Source organism: Pangasianodon hypophthalmus, chromosome 18, assembly GCF_027358585.1.
Source record: "Pangasianodon hypophthalmus isolate fPanHyp1 chromosome 18, fPanHyp1.pri, whole genome shotgun sequence".
Taxonomy (NCBI): Eukaryota; Metazoa; Chordata; class Actinopteri; order Siluriformes; family Pangasiidae; genus Pangasianodon; species Pangasianodon hypophthalmus.
Genome location: NC_069727.1, coordinates 17,152,289 through 17,167,235, shown reverse-complemented (window position 1 = coordinate 17,167,235; position 14,947 = coordinate 17,152,289). Strand labels below are relative to the sequence as shown.

The 14,947-nt window shown below is 40.1% G+C and overlaps 1 protein-coding gene and 1 long non-coding RNA gene across 6 annotated transcripts in view; one reads left to right on the top strand and one right to left on the bottom strand.

The window, feature by feature from the left end:
• Positions 1 to 14,947, top strand: part of cdk17 (cyclin-dependent kinase 17) — a 56,467-nt gene that overhangs the window by 7,488 nt on the left and 34,032 nt on the right. Inside the window, exon 1 of one of the 2 annotated variants that reach the window (XM_026923685.3) lies at positions 8,682 to 8,963. The exons of the other annotated variant lie outside the window; for it this stretch is intronic. The gene's annotated coding sequence lies outside the window, so the exon portion shown is untranslated. Of the gene's footprint in view, positions 1 to 8,681; positions 8,964 to 14,947 lie in introns of those variants that run through there. 2 annotated transcript variants of the gene reach the window in all.
• The window catches only part of LOC113532339 (uncharacterized), a 7,781-nt gene continuing 1,874 nt past the window's right edge, over positions 9,041 to 14,947 (bottom strand). Inside the window, exons 2-4 of one of the 4 annotated variants that reach the window (XR_008304688.1) lie at positions 14,626 to 14,712; positions 10,301 to 12,479; positions 9,041 to 10,185 (exon numbers count right to left, since the gene is read on the bottom strand). This is a non-coding gene — a long non-coding RNA (uncharacterized LOC113532339). Of the gene's footprint in view, positions 10,186 to 10,300; positions 12,480 to 14,625 lie in introns of all 4 variants that reach the window. The other 3 variants (XR_008304686.1, XR_008304687.1, XR_008304685.1) reach the window with 3 other exon arrangements.

Below are 14,947 nucleotides of genomic sequence, written 5' to 3'. Positions count from 1 at the left end.
AATTTTAAAAATAAAACCAGGAAGTCATGTTCATGACACGCAGCATTTCAAATCTACATCTGAGTAGTGGAAAGTTCCTAAATAAAAACTTCTTAGGGATTGTATAAATTAATACAATAGTATTTATTTGAACTGTTGTCCTTAAAATTAAATCTGTGGCCATATGGGGGTCCTTGAAAATTGTGTTACTCTGGAAGAGGTGTCTGGCAGCAAGATGTTTGAGAACTGCTGCTCTACATAGTTTTATAACTATTCTGCTATTATTAAACTGTTACCGTTGCAAAGGGACGCCACTGCTGAACCCTTTCCCTCTTTCTCTCTGTCTCTCTCGGCCTTTGCCTCAACTGCCAACCTCAACCATTCGCGTCCATTTGTCTTTCCCTCTCTTTTGAGTCTGGCCCCGTATGGAGACACACATACACACTCAAGCCTTGTTCACATGAGGGTGTGAGTTTCCAGGGGAACACGGTTCGCCTGGTTTAAACCTTTCCCTCTTCCCTCTCCCTCGGCCCTCCGGCCAGCTTCATCAATAGCAGGAATTCATCCGCCTTTTGAGCAGCAGTGTTCCTTCACTTATTGGCCATCTTAAAGACGGGTGTCTGAAAGTAACCAGTCACCCTTGTGTTTTTTGTGCTCTGCTCTGGAGCTGAATATAGTTCCAAATCTAGTGGCTCTGGGACTGATTTGAGGCTTGCTGTGCTGGGACGGAAAGCTTCCACATACTTGTCATTGCACATGCTTGTCATTGCGCTGTACGTCCATAATGATCAGTGAAGCTGACGTCTATACATGTTGCAGGTTTGAAAAGATTCAGTATTCTTGCTGAAGGTTTGTACTGACTGTAGCTCTCACCTGAGACCTGGTACTTTGCCTTGCTCATCATGAATAAAAATTCATCAGGTTGGCCTTTGGCTGAGAGAACAGCTTGTCATTTGAAGACTGCTGAGCATTAACACTTTGAGACCTACTCAGCAATAACACTTCAAAACCTACTGTCCAAAACTGCATACTACTCACAATACAGTGTACCATTTTGTAAAACTGCCATTTTGAAGCCTGTGCAAAATCCCACTATTATACACTGCAGTAAGTTGTGTCGAAATACCCATAATGCACTGCAACGTTTGAAGAGGATGTAAAATCATACCATGACTGGTGTGGTATTTTTCCACCTGTCTGTTAGACAGTACCATCTCTAAATGATGAGCAAATTGTGCAATATACAATGTTGTTGTAAAAACCATGTTCCTTAAATAATTGTGCAACACTTTGACCTGTTCACAAAAGATTTCACACACATGCACGGTACATGCCTTTTAGAAAGTCTTCCAATTTTTATGCATTTTTGTAAGCTAGATCCGCATAATATCTTGTAATTGGTTTGGCATCGATGGCTTGATTATCTGAAAATTGTGGCTGTTATCAGCTAATCAGGTTTCAGCAAACATTTGACAGAGTCAGCGTTAACTGAACGTTCGGAAACTTGAGTGGTATGTCAATTTGGCTACCCTTTAATGTTCTGTGTAAATTTAACTAATTTATCAGTGAAGGCACTTTTTTTTTGTAAAGGAGTGCTTGGACCCCAATGAGTGCCAATTATTATTATTTTTTTTATTATTATTATTATCATAATAATAATAATAATAATGATAATTATGTGAAATCTGCTGCCATGGTGGAAGACAAATACATGTAAAAATGCAGCAGTTGGCAAATAGCAGGAGATAGTGGGGGAATGATTAACCATGGAAGAAAAGGTCAAACTCACTCACAGATACATTACATATCTGCCTCAATATACATTTTCTCTTGGCTTAAATAGTCACCCATGTCATGTGCAGCCTGTCAGCTCTAGATTCAGATTGATGACTGAATGGCCTGATTGCTGGGCAATAATTAGTAAAATGTTAACGTGGTGGAACAGGGCGTGTAAAGCATTTTATAATTTTAGCCTGTGCAGTTTGTGTGAACCCGAAATAGGGGTGTGCGATATTGACAGAAAATGATATCTCGATATTTTCTGAGATTTTATCGATAACGAAAAGTAGACAATATTTTGCATTCTTTAAAAATGTGTTTGTAAAAGTCTTACATTGTACTGGCTCACGCTTGTTAATAGGACATTAATTGTTGCTTGTTAACTTGATATTAATGGAAACAACATATTTTTGTGTTGGTACCTTGGCTGGTTTAGGAGTGTCGTGGACAGCTGACCTCTGAAGCTTTGGATATTCTTCATATTCTGCGTGGTGGTTAGTTCGCAGATGGTGAAACAAGTTAGCTGTCGAGCTGACTAACGGCAACCGATTTCTGCCATAGTTTGCAGATTTGCTGTCTTTTGAGCAACATCCATCTTTTCAAAGCCAAACCACCTCCATGCCAGTGAGGATGACCCATGTCTAGCAATTAAATCTAATGACGTAGATTGCTACGCTGGTGGTGTTTGTATTTTGTCTCCTGGCGCTGTTTGTTCACTCATTTTTAACTTGAGAACTTCAGTCATGCATTTTTAGGCAGCTAGCTTAACTTGCACACTGCATTCTTATAGTCTACATCACGCAGTGAAAGCATGGACACTCAAAAGATTTTTTTTTTTTTTTTTTTTAATTGGTTTTTGGAATGTGAGCGACAAACTCGATAATGTCAGCTCGCACATCCTTAAAGCAACAGTTAAGCTATTATGGTAGACCATACACATTGCACACCCTTAACCAGAAATGATGCTGGGATCCTTTATATATATATATATATATATATATATATATATATATATATATATATATATATATATATATATATATATATATATATATATATATATATATATAATGTTTCCAAAGTAGTGCAGTGTTTTGTACCAGAAGTCCCTGAATTACATTATCTGTATTAAAAGCCTAAAAGCAGTTGTGACATACATAGACAAAATTGTTTATGTCCAAGGCTTGATACTCAGCTCAGATCAATTCACGTTGTTACAGAGGAGCTTTACAGAATTCTGGATGTAGGTCTAGATCCTGAATGAACAAGCCAGAGGCAAACTGAGGAAGAAGCCAGACAAACTGAGGAACCGGACTCAGAAGGGAACCGGTCCTCTTCTGGGTGACGCCACTTAATGGGATAGTGATCATTACACTGTACAGTCATATACAGCTTCAATTTTTTTTCTCTAGTCCGTCAGAAAGTTTGACATTAACCAGATAGTGTTAGCATGCTTGCCAAAACACACATCAGAGGATAAAAAGACATGGAATCCTGCAAATAGTGGGGTTGAATTACACACTCTTACCTTTTATGGAAATATGGAAAAACTCAAACTGGCTGGCTGTCATTTATTATTCACTAATTTCCCACCAAATTGGAGAACAAATGAATTCCTTAACTGTCCAGCAAGATATAATATGTGACTCTTTCACTCCTGTTTACACTCACTCTCTCTCTCTCACACACACACACACACACACACACTCTCTCACACACACACACACACACACACACACTCTTCTCTCTCTCTCTCTCTCTCTCTCTCACACACACACTTTCTCCTCTCTTTCTCTCTCTCTCTCCTCTCATTCTCTCTATCACGCTCACACACACACTCACTCCCTCTCCCTCTCTCTCTCTCTCTCTCTCTCTCTCTTTCTCTCTGTCTCTTTCTCCTGATGTCTGGAAGCTTCTGCCATTCATTGTGTTGTCAGACTTCTTTGGTGCCTGCTGTTGGAGTGTGATGATCAGTCCAGGCAGCTTATTTGAGTGACGAGCTAGTCTTGGCATGTATGGGCATATTGAGTTGTGCATAGCTCTGTGTGTTGTGTGCTTGTGTTCTGGAATGACACACCTGCTCTGGGACAATGGCAGGAAAGTTTGAGTCATCATAGCCATCAGGACAATAAAGAGGATCATGGGTTGGGTAGTCTCCTACTGATATGACTGAAGTGGCACAGCAGCCACTTATCTGTTGTCAATCAGCAGGTCTAAGCCAGTTCGTGGTCATCTGGTGACTAAATGACCAAAGACTTAAAGTAATGGCCAAGGAATTCTTATAAAAAAAAACAGCAGTGCTTACCTTCTGTTGAGAATGAATTTAAGCAAGACATTTTAACCCCAGTGTTTTTAAGACTTCTGTCTTCAGATGACCGGATTGCATTGAAAAGTGACTTTTAACAAGTGCAAGACTGACCGATGTGCTGCCTTAGATTTGGAGTGAATCCATGCTACAGTCTAAATATATACTCTGCTAACTGGGGAAGTGGAGCATCCCTCAGGTGGGATGTGTGAATGCAAGAGAGAGATGGAAAAGGACAGAGCACAAGCAATAGATGGATAATGTGGGCCAGTGTCCTCCTTCTGGGCCTTGGAGTGTGATGTAGGTGTCCTCTTTCACTGACTGTTAAATCAACTGGGTATTGTTTCCATTGCGTGCAAAACCAAAACCCCATCCTGTTATCTCTCTTTCTCTCAGTTTCTATCTGCTTCTTTCACTTTCTTTCACTCTACATACTGTTGGCTTATTAGACCCAGTGACAAGTGACCAATCAAAGGAAAAACCTAAATAAATGAGTGGAGAAACTTAGTGAAAACAGATGCTTCCAAACAGGTGTCCTGCCTGATAGAATTACGCAACACACTGGCATGTATACATTTACATTTATGGCATTTGGCAGACGTCCTTATCCAGAACGACTTACAGAACTACACTGAAGTATCTCTTAATAAATACGTTCTGAAACTGGTTCACTAGGTCATGGACTAGGAATACCATAAGTCGAAAACACTATTGGGGAAGGTAATATAGTAACAAAAGAGCAGACAACACTTTTTTAATTTAAAAGCGTTAACTTAAGTACTAGCAGAAAAGGTAGGTCTTTAGACGTCGTTTGAAGACTGCCAGTGACTCAGCTGTTCGGACATCTAGGGGAAGTTCATTCCACCACCTAGGTGCCAGAACAGAGAAGAGTCTTGATGTATGCCTTCCTTGTACCCTGAGAGTGCCAGAGGATCGGAAGGATCATGATGCAGCGCGGGGTGTGATAAGTGCTTTAAGGTAGATGGGTGCTGGTGTGTTTTTAGCTTTGTAGGCGAGCATCAGTGTTTTAAATCTGATGCGGGCAGCTACAGGAAGCCACTGGAGTGAGTGTAGCAATGGGGTGGTGGGGGAGAACTTAGGAAGGTTGAAAACAAGTCGTGCAGCTGCAGATCTTCCAGATCAGTTACAGAGGTTGAATGGTGCTCAGAGGCAGAGCTGCCAGGTGCGAGTTGCAGTAGTCCAGTCTCGAAATGACATGGGATTGGACAAGCACCTGAGTGGCCTGTGTGGATAGAATACATGTGGATAGTATGCAGTATATAGTATACTGAGTGGGCCCAGTTGACCTTGATTTTGAATCAGCTGTGACTTTGAAAGAGGGTTCATTATTGAGGCCGGAGCTTCAGTCACAAAGACTGGTCAGTAGGATTAATGACTGAATTGACATTTGCATTTAGAACTATGGGAAAGATAGGAAGTAAGTAGAGCTGGGAATTGTGAGGGGGTCTGGTGGCTGTGCTGTAGGGAATATTTTGCTGGTATGGTTTGGGTCCATTTGTCCTCTTAGATGGAAGGTCACTGTAAATCAATACATAAAGGCATTCTGACTGATCACTTTTTCTCCTATGATGAAACATTTCTATCCTGATGGAAATGGTCTCCTCCAGGAGCATGAATGCTCTCTGAATGGCTTGATGAGAAATAAAGTGTTGTAAATCATATGGTGTGGCCTTCACAGTCACCAGATTTTAACCCAAATATACATCTTTGGGTGATTTTGGAGCAACATGTTAGAAAGCGCTCTCAAACACCATCGTCAAAACGCCAGTTGAGGGAATATCTTTTGGAAGAACGGACCTCATTCATCCTGCACAGTTCTAGAGACTTGTAGTCTCTGATCTGTACCAAGGTGCACAGAAGCTGTTCTCGTGGCTTGTGGTTGCCTAACACCTTACTAATACACTTTCCTTTAATTTGCAACCTGTCAAAGACACAACAAGACGCAGTATGTGTGTTGAGAAATCACAGCAGAAATACTGTGCTAGAGTCAATCATGGAGATTAGATGTGATTATTCACTTATCTACTGCAAATATGCACACACACTTGTAGAAAATCTTTCAGCCATTCTTCACTGCCTATTGTGACAGGTGGAATGGGTTTGTGAGATGGTGTTTTAAGAACGGACTGACAATTAGCTAGAGACATGCAAATTACTGTTAACGTTACCTGAGAGACAGTTGCTTTAGTAGCATTGACCTAGGAATATGCCATTTGTACGTCAGCCAGTCTCCTTTTCTCTCGTTCTTGCTCTTTCCCTTTTGTTCCCTTGTCAGAATTTACGGACATTAGGACACACAAGTCTTAAACTTAAGTCTTAAATCCTGGTGCCGTATTCTCTTCTCAGTTAATTCACAGACATTTAAATGTCACATAGACATTACGTAAGGGCTGATGATGTATGCTCGTGTTCTGACTTGCCCGCAACATTGACAGTCTGTTGCCACATTCCTGTCTTTATTTTGTGTGTGTGTGTGTGTGTGTGTGTTTGTGTTTGTGTGCGTGCTGTGAAGTTTGCCTTAGTATATTTGTGAAAGCTCTTTTACATAGAGGTGTTTTTTTCCCCCCTTTGTGTTTCCCTCTGTATATAATAGACAATGTCAAAAAGCCTTTTCCAGGCTGCCACTGAATTCACCTATAATATTGTGTGTACAGTACAGCTACATAATATTATAGTTGAATTCAGTGGCAGTCTAGGAAAGCCTTTTGAAATTTTGACATTTTCTATTATATATATAGTTCTGAAATCTGTTTTTTCTGAATTGACACATGTACAAGTAAAGGTCTAGCATTTTAAAACCCGCTTACCCCCAAACTGTGTGAAGGGAGAAATAAAAAAAACACATGTAAAGATTTCATTCCAAATCCACTGAAAGACACCTCACCTACCTCTACATTTATAACGTAATCTGCTTTTGGAAAAACATTTACTGCCAAATTTTACAGAATTACAATGCAAAATGAGTTTGCATTTAATTGTCAGCATCATCGGTCTCTGTCCCATTAACTGATAAAAGTCTACTGAGGCATTTAAACACGATTCTCATCGTCATCTCTCAGTTCTGTTCTGATGGCTAAATTTCTTTTTATGTTATTAGATGATTAAAACATTTTGAAACTTTGTCTGCTGTCATCTGTCCGAAGTGTGTAAGCGCTCTTCTCTGTTTTGACGACGTGAGGGTGCAGGCACATCTTGGACATTTTGACAGCTGTTATCTTTTTGCTGCTGGAATTGATTTAGGCTTATGTCCGTTTGGCTTGACATGGCATATAACTATCCAAAAACTTCATCAAATTGTGAAAAAACCCACACTTGACTAGCAAACATCTTTAGACAGACTGACTGCATTTACCCCCGTGTTTGTTAAACTAGCTTCTTACCAGAACCAGTGCAAGGTTAGAAAGTAATCTAAATAAAAACATTTCTACATTTTTTTTTTCCCCCCTTTGAAGTAAGCATATGAACTGTAGTGACCTCAAACAGCCAGCACTGGTATCACTAAAGCCTGCATAAAACAGATGAGCACTCTAACACACCATGCTTTCCGTTATAACAAATCACTGTTTCGCAGTAAGCTTTCTGTGGGTGTTTTTGAGAAATTGTGGTTAAATTGATGCAAGCACATCTTTAGAACCAATGATGATGTATCATGAGTAAAGTTTTAATATAACGAGACTTTTTGCAATTGCAGTTGCAGTGTGTAGCAATATAGTCATAATATGCTACCACTGTCTGTAACATGCAGTACAGGTTATAGACTCTGAGCCTTGACTCTTTAGCTCCCAGGCAGGGAATGTTGTGTTCCTAGAAGAGCCCAGCAATGGATCACAAGTGATAGACTCGAACCTGATCTCTAGCTCTAGGCACACATTTCTATTGTCATGCAGTCCTTTTAACAGATCTGTAACACCTGGGGCTTAAAAGCTAAAAAGATGTTGAGTTAACATAAATTCTGTAATATGCATAACTTCCTGTTTTTCTTCATTCTTTCTTGCACTTTTGCTTTCTCCCTCTTCTCACATAACTAACCAAGAACAGACCTTTGGGCTCCTTCCTTGTACAAGCGCTGCTATGGTCGCCTGTTTGCAGGACCCATTCATCTTTCTTCATGATGTGTTGGTGTGGGTGATGAGTTGAGGCACACACACAGGAGGCATTGTATGTATTTGTTCAGCCTGGATGGGTGGCTGACTGAGACATTTTCAGATTAATATTGGTCTGTTTGTGTTCCTGTGTGCTCTGTTCAGTAACAACTTGCGGCTTATATAAGGACATGATCACGCTAGATCATGCTGTGCCATCACAGACCCAGTGGAATAATGTGTTATGAGAGTGTGTGCTCATTTTAATCTTTTTTTTTTTTTTTTTTTTTTTTTTTTTTTTTTTTTTTTAAATAACGTGCACTTAAGCTTCAAGCACTACGAGTGTCTATGTAGTTATGATTAATTGCAACCAAATCAATATTTATGTGGGTGGATGCTGTGGGGATGCATCATATTTTGCACTGATTTCTCTAGAGAGTTCCTTTGCTCCCATTAGTTTCTCAGATATCACTGAGAGGTCAAGCCTCCCCCCATCCAGTTCTCATTTTGTGTGTGTGTGTGTGTGTGTGAGAGAGAGAGAGAGAGTGTGAGAGAGAAAGAGAGAGAGAAACAGTGTGAATTTGTCTCCCGTTGCTTGATTACAGCCATTATTCATGCTGACCAATCCCTGTACAGTTTCTCTGACTCACACAAAGGATGTTGCGCTTCCTGTGGTTGTGTCGTTGAAAGGCTGCTGATCTCGGGCCTGCTGATGGCCTGCATTCTGCATTGTGCCACATTCTGAATCAATGTGCATCTATGCCCCAATGATCCGCAGTGGAGGACAGCGTATATTGGTGAGTCCTAAGAAGCAAAATGAAGCTTATAACTTTGTTATTGTGTTGAGTGTTAGGCAAGATGGTGGGAACTAGAACATTTGTCCTAGTTTGGCTTTGAGGTTGTTGTCGAGGTTTCATTTCAGTTTATGGTAGAATGATGTTATAGGAGTCACAGTGTAGTGGAGTTAGAACAGTGTTTATTTTTTGTCTTGGTATGAGTACATGTGGAGATGTAGAGCTGTGTGACGTGAACATTATGATCACTATTATTTTTGTAATCCACTGTGCTTTATCATTTTTATTTAAAAAAAAAAGTTTTTCGTGATGTACATTACTATCCTATATTCTTTAGATGTCTGTGTCTTTGACTCGGAATAAGATTGACCATTAGTCAGTGAGTAGATCACTAAACAAACGAATAAATAAATAGTTTAACAATGTGTATAGCAGCCACCACAGTATGCAGCTATACACATTGTTAAACTATGAATGGGGAGCTTGTGGATTAATTCCCCTGAATGATTGATTAAAAACAAAACAAAACAATGCAATAATTAATCATTTAATTTTAATTGCAGAAGCCAAAAGATATGATCATGATAGTCAGCAATCATGATATCTTAATATATGATATGATGAATATTTGTGGATTTGTGATGAGGTCTTCGGTCTGTCTGCTGTTGGCTTGTTGAGCAATATCATTATCCTTGCTTTGTCCACCAGGGACAGCCGTGAGCATGGAACAAGCTAATTTTTGAAAAGAGTTAAAGGACTGAAGTGGTTTTAATTTTGGATTACAGCAGCCTGCAGTCACGTGACGCGAGTGCAGCCGACTGATTGTGTGTCTATGCCAAGTGTTCAGTTTGTCCAGCTGCCTTTTTTTCCCTTCCCATAGGATTGTATGTAGTAAAACATATAAATATTAAGTGTTGATTAATGTTTGAAATAGATTAGGATCAGATCAGGAGTTTTGTGTATTTCATGGCTGTTTTTTTTTAAAATCATTACTCAGTATTTTTTTAGTTGTTAGGACCTGAATCCACGCCCCAGAGATAAGTGGCCAACGTTTCAAAATGGTGTTAATGTGGTGACAATCTGCTAAATTGGTTTAAACATCATGGAGATTAGCAGATTCAAGAATCTGCTAGTCTACATGTCCTCTGTCCCCTTCCCCACCCCTCCTTCCTGTTTCCTTGTCATCTTCCCTCCGTTTCTTTGTTCTGTCACTCATCACACTTGTCTGTAAAGATAAGACATACAGAAGACATTGCAGATAAGGATGAACGAAAATCAAATGTGTGCTAATGTACCTACTGAGCTAGAGCTAGAGCTAGAGCTAGCCTACACACACTCACCACACACAGACACATAGGTAGGAGTGATGACCTACAGCTGACCTAGAAGTCACCACGGAGATGCCGTTTGGTGTGGTTTCTTCCGTCTGAGGTTACTGAATGTCTGTGTGTAAGCAGCCTTTGGCTTTGGAGGTCATCGAGTCAGGAAAACTAAAGCACTGTTCATGTGTACATTTTTACAGAGAAATATAACATAATTAGTCAGTAAAAGGTAAACACTGAAGAGTAGCATGACAACAGATGAAACAATAACAGGAGACAACTGCAGGCTGGAGTGATTCTGAAATTAAGATGATGTTCCCATTTGTGCCAAGGTTGCAATTTTTTATGTTAAATGAATGGTGTAGCAGATTTTTAAAAAAAATGATCAGACTACAGTTTGAAACAGAGTTACTTTTACAACCGTAACACCCTAAAATGGATTACTTTCCTATAACAACACATCCTGTTGTTTTTTTAATCCTCTTATAGCACAATTGGCCAACAATTACAAGTTTTAATTTATTAATGAATAATGTGATGCTTTTTAACCATTTATTGTTACATTTAATGTTGTGGACTTGTCTGTGAGACAAGGTTGCTGTGTTTTTTTTTCTTATTTCAAGACAAAAACTTCCAGAGAGACAGACAGAGAGACAGACAGAGAGACAGACAGAGAGACAGACAGAGAGACAGACAGAGAGACAGACAGAGGCTGCCGACGGAATGACTGGTTATAGCAGCTATAGACAGTCATTCCCTCTACAGCCACTCTTTCTCTTTCTCTCTCTCTCTCTCTCTCTCTCTCTCTGTGGAAGTTTTTGTCTTGAAATAAAAAAAAAACCCACAACAAACTCCATTGTCCTGAAGATTCTCCTGTGGTGGAAAACTTACTGGGTGTTGGAACATGCTGACACTGGAGACTCCTTCCATAAATGTTAAATAAACGTCTCATAACAGAAACCTTCACCATATCAAAGATTATACATTTTGCGTGTTTATTTTTAGCCTTAGATTATGTGGAGCGTCCCTGTGAATAAGTTACTACGCTAATGATAACACATTAGAATGAGTGTATTAATATAAACCTATCATGTTAATTACATCTGGCTTTTGTTATAGAAAATTAATCAACATGTTCTGACTAATCAGATTTAAGAAATCATCAGTGTTGTGGTATAAATAGGAAGGAAAATGATCACAACTCTACTGTTTGAATGACTTCTCCACGTGAGCCGAAGTAGCAGACGGTAACTGACCGCAGAGCCACTTTAGCTGTTGTTGCAGGACGTTTGTGTAATATTACTGTGATATTACGTGTAATGTGTGTCACTCTACTGTGAGCAACCAGCATTTTACCAAACTATCTGTGTGCCTCCTTCCATCTTTTTCTTTTTAGCTTTTTGTTTTGCGTTGCTGCCATTGCCTGCCATTTGGCCCAAAGAACTTGAGTTGCTGTGGTGATTTCATGCCTTTTACTTAAACACAAAGGCATCTTTCTTTTTCTCTTCTTTATTCACTTTCTGTCTTTCTCTCTGTCCCGCCATGACAACCCCAACCCTCTCCAAAATGGGTGGGGAGGGGGGATAGATTACAGATTCTAATCTGTGAGAAACAGAGGATGCTGATCAGACTCAGGGAGGAGGGTTGCCATAGTGATGGCAAGAGATTCATATGTTTCTGGGAGAGAGAGAGAGAGAGAGAGAGAGAACAGTGAGTACCTTGAGAGTCTAGCCAGAGAGGGCAATTCCAGTGTTTACGAACCTTACAAACACTATTTCTGCCAGAAATATTCGTCGTAAGGTTAACTGTGAGCTTAATCATGCAGTCGTTGTGCAGTGTTTAGTTGACTTATAGCTGTGTGTGTGTGTGTGTGTGTGTGTGTGTGTGTATGTGTGTGTGTGTGTGTGTGTATGTGTGTGAGAGAGATGTGCTTATATGTCTGTGTGGCTGAGGGGGTGTATGTAGCTGCCTAACCCAGTTTTCTCCCTCTGTAGACTGTGATTAATGAGGCTGCTGTGTGATGCCGCAGCCTGCTTTAAGCGTTTGAAGTCAGACATTAATCGAGCTCCATCTGTGGAACCACCAAACGGAAAAACCAAGCCCTTGCAGGAGTGTGTGTGTGTATGTATGTGCATCTCTGTGTCTGTCTTCGTGTTGAGGAACGTGTTGCTCTTGACATTCTGCTACCAAACGACACCTGTAAAAAAAATAAATAAATAAAATAAAAAAAAAAAAAGCCACAATTCAGATCTAGCTAGGGGAAAGAAATGTCAAATAAACTTCTGCACTTTTGCTCCTAATTGGATGTTAATTGGATGTGAAATAAGCAAATCTGTAATCTTGAGTGTAATAGTTCTGTGTTCTTTCTTTACCCCAAAAATAATAGTGCTAATTGTACTGCAGCATGGGCTTTCTCAAAGTGGAATCACATGAAGAAAGAGAAGAAGAGGGCTTAGTTTGTTGTTTAATTTATTTGTATTAGAATTAGGACCCTTGAATGTTCATGGTTATCACACACACACACACACACACACACACACACACACACACACACACATACACATACACATACACATATATGAGGGCTTTGTTTTGACTGGGCCAGTATGAGCTCTCTGAAGGCTTTCCAGATGTTTGTGTGTGCACCGTAAGGGATAATGAGTAATGTATGTGTAAAGGCACATGTTAAGGCGTCTGTAGGAGCATACACTTAATGTTTTTGATTTTCACATGCAGGTTTTAATGAGCTAGTGCTTAGAGTGATCTGACATACGCTGAAAAGTGCTGAGACACTGACTGAGCAGTGGAGAGAGGGGAATAATAGAACAGAGACGCGAACAAAGTACAAAAACGATGAAGGGGGAAATGTTCACATTTCAGTCTTCTAACATTGCCTAGCTGCGTATGGAGTGTTTATAACAAGATTATATATTAAGCAAAAATGACTTTTCTTAGTGATCTTTTGCCAGTTTTGCTGAATTATCTCCCTGTCATGTGTCCTTTCCTTCACATTCTCTTAAATTTCAATAAAGGTTTAAAGAAGTTGAGAAGGCATCCAGGACAAGCAGATTTCATGTCTGGGTTGTTACTTCATAGTTGCCCTGCGGACAAATAGTGTAGGTTCAACAACCAGAAACAGGAAAAACCCTAGTCCTTATTGACTTTCACCAAACATGTTTTCGTTTGCTATGTATGTTTAAGCTTTATGTGCTTCACACTGGTGTGAAGTACCTCAGTGCTTTAACTGTAGCACATGCTTTTGAAGCCCGCTATTCTAGAAACATCGGCCAGGGAGATTTTGTCGTTGATACGAAAACGTTTTTAGTAGCACATGGATTAAATAATATGCTCAGATGATAGCTGTTCGTTTCACAATGAATAAAAGGCATGTATGTGGTACGTGGAAACACGGAACAAAATAAAATTTAACACAAAGCTGTCATGTAGTTCTCCTGCACCTCACAGTTAAACATCGCAACATGAGGTGAAAGTGCCGGGGAGACTTGACTAATATCTTTCACATGTAATGCGAGAACAGATCACCACATCTCATAGCCAAACGACTTGCTGACTTTTTCTCAAGGTCAAACACCATGTGCTACATTAAAAAGTTTGTTAGAAGTAGATAATTATCATATATACGTTCATTTCTCATAGTCTGTATTAGTGCACTTAACTAGCTAACAAGGTTGCCATACATTGTTAGATGCCTCTATTTATGATAGTCAGTTTCTGAGTAACGAAAACATCCAGTGAACTACATTGGAGCTTTTACTTGCTTTAGTGGGCTAGCTAATAAATTTGATTTGTCCACCCCTGCGAGCCAGTCCTGTAATGCCAATGAATGCCTGATGATCCTGTTGCAGTGACACTATTGTGGCCTCTTCTGTAGCCTGCCCACTTTCCTACAGGCTTACCCACAGGACTGCTGCTGTCAGGGGCATGAGAGAGTGCCAGCCTGGCATGGCATGGGGGCTCGATGGAGAATAGAGGGCAGAGGAACAATAGCCAGCACTGTCCTGTGTACTATGTGCTCACTGGCCAGGAATGTACCAAGAGTGTAGCTGTCCACTGCAGCCCCGTTTTCTTTCAGAACTCATCTCAAAGGTAGGGGGAGAGAAAGAGAGTTGAAGGTGTTGCAGGCTTTCATGAGGTCTGTGTGCTTGGGCTGTGTTTTAATGAGGTGGTCCCCAGCAGAGTAGAAAGTGCTTAGCTTTAAAGAAGCAGCCCATTTCTGCTCCCTTGTGCACCAACTTCAAAGACTGCTTTCTCATGAGGGGGTGGTTACAAGAGTGTGTGCGTGTGTGCATGCATGTGTGCATGCACAAGGTTGAATGAAATACCTATAATATAAAGTGTAGAGGCAATGAGCAGGTGGGGCTTGAACTGTAATTCTTGCACCAAGCCCACTGGAATGTCAACTGTTCCATCTGGAGGGATTTCAAAAAGGGTGGGATGCTTTTGGAGTGTACAAAGGAGGTGTTGGTAATTAACAACTACAGTATGAACTAGCCACAACCATACAAAGACCAACAGCACAACACACTTTTTTTTTTTTTTTTTGGAGAACCAGAGATCAAATTCATTTGTTTCATGAGTACTGGCCATTAAACGATGCCAAAAATGAGCTTCCTACCATGCATTTTATTGTGAATCCTAAAGAAT